Source organism: Arachis ipaensis, chromosome B05 (genome assembly GCF_000816755.2).
Source record: "Arachis ipaensis cultivar K30076 chromosome B05, Araip1.1, whole genome shotgun sequence".
Classification (NCBI taxonomy): domain Eukaryota; kingdom Viridiplantae; phylum Streptophyta; class Magnoliopsida; order Fabales; family Fabaceae; genus Arachis; species Arachis ipaensis.
The window spans coordinates 148,368,162-148,370,153 of NC_029789.2; the positions used below are offsets into that span (position 1 = coordinate 148,368,162).

Genomic DNA, 1,992 nt, shown 5'->3' on the forward strand with positions numbered 1-1,992 from the left:
AATTAAAATTTTAAATTTTAATATAATTTTATACATATTAAATATATAATTATTTATATTTTTATTATTTAACATTTTAAACTTTAAAAAAAGAGTTTTGTATTTTTAATATGCCGCCAAGCATTGACCCTACTCATTTTTCTTTACACAGCAACGTGCGAGCTATTAATCAGATAATACTTTTCTTCACTTTAAATCTCACCCAGAAAATTTAAATCGCGTGCATTAATACTCTTAAATGGAATCAAGATATTTTTCTCGTTTTTATTCGGAGTAATTTGGTTTGAAAAGTCACAAATGCAAAGTCACATTTATTATTAAAACGTCATACTACCAATATTATTAGGAGTAGTTTGTTATAAAAATCGGTAATATTAAAGAAATAATAAAAAGTAACTAATAATTAGACAACAACAAATTTGTACAATAAAAATATTTAAAATTTAAAATTATAAATTCTAAATTTTTATTAATTAATTAGTAATAATTTTTTTTATTGTTTCCTGGACAGGGACAGATTGACTAATAATATGTGTTCATATGTTTGTATTTTGTAGGGTTTCAAGAATATTTCAAATAAATAAAGTGATGGATATAACAGAATGAATGAAGCACTTCAGTCTTCAACATTATTATACGAGAAATCCATGGGAAACAAAGTTTCCGCATTTTGTTTTGTTTACATAAGAAAAAGAAGTGTCAAAATGTTTTCTTTATAATATGATTGGTTCCATTCCAATAATTTCCTTTTGTATGTTTCCCTTTATGTATTAAAATTCTTAATTATTATTGTGTGTTTGCGGAGTTGTAAGGCACTGCTTTGGCAAGTATCATTGACAATTACATGCATTTCTTGTGGTTATAATGGTTTCCAAGCCAATTTTATAATTTAAATAAATAAAATTTTCTCATTATTTGCATACTATTTATTTGCTTTAGAATTAGTCCGAATCTCTAATATACACTCCGCATCACTTAAATATTCTCATTTAAAGCTAAAAAAAATTTAAATTTATATCCAAGGTTCACGTGCAAATTTTATTACAAGTTAATACATATATAATTAAAATAAAAGTAAAATAAAAAATAAATTTTTAAAATTTATATTTTGGACAAATTATTCTAAAATGTTGTATTTAGTTATTGTCTCAATATAAATGAGATAAAGATAAAAATACACAAGAGTATATAAACATAAGAAGATATTAATTTTATGTTGTGTTTGGTAAGTTACAAGACAAAAAATTATAAAAAAAATTAGTTTTTCAAAGTTAAAAATTTATGTCTTCACATTTTAAAATTAAAAGACACACAATATATGTTTTTAATGGGTGTTTGTGTATCACTATATCTTTTATCATTTTTGTCTTAATAAATAAACAATATACATGTATTCCCTGTACTCTTATATCTATGTTTTGATAAATATATATACCATCACTAGCAGAACCATCATCATCAACAGAACCACCACCGAAGCAGCATCATCATCGATAGAACCACCACCCGAAGCAGCATTGCCGAACCAACATCATCGTTAACAAAACCAATTGTCCATCTTCCTAAAGAAGCAGATAAGAGATTCGTACGGAGTGTAGCCTCGGTCAATGGCTACTCCGCTAGTTCTACGAAGCACTTATCCATAATGCCTGGTTCTAGGGTTTTGAGAAGCCCTCTCAGTGATGAAGAGATTTGGAAACGCCTCAAGGAATCTGGATTTGATGAGGAATCGATTATGCAGAAAGACAAAGCTGCCCTTATTACTTACATCACTAAGCTCGAAGCTACACTAAACGTATTTGCAATATAGCTAACTCTCTAACTAGTTGTAGCTCCTCCCATCAGTCCATCCGACAAGTTGCAGAAATTTCTCCAATAGTTAATTTAAACCCTAGAGTGCAGCTGCATCCCACTTGTCACAATATCCTTAGCTTGCATTTGTATGGTTACGCTATAAAAATTCATATTATGTATATTTACTCCCATATCATA

At 27.8% G+C, this 1,992-nt stretch overlaps 1 protein-coding gene across 3 annotated transcripts in view; it reads left to right on the plus strand.

Moving 5' to 3' along the window:
* Positions 1-920, plus strand: part of LOC107644923 (extensin-3) — a 1,986-nt gene extending 1,066 nt beyond the window's left edge. For all 3 annotated transcript variants that reach the window (XM_021103338.1, XM_021103337.1, XM_016348886.2), the window contains one exon: positions 558-920. The gene's annotated coding sequence lies outside the window, so the exon portion shown is untranslated. The remainder of the gene's footprint in view (positions 1-557) is intronic.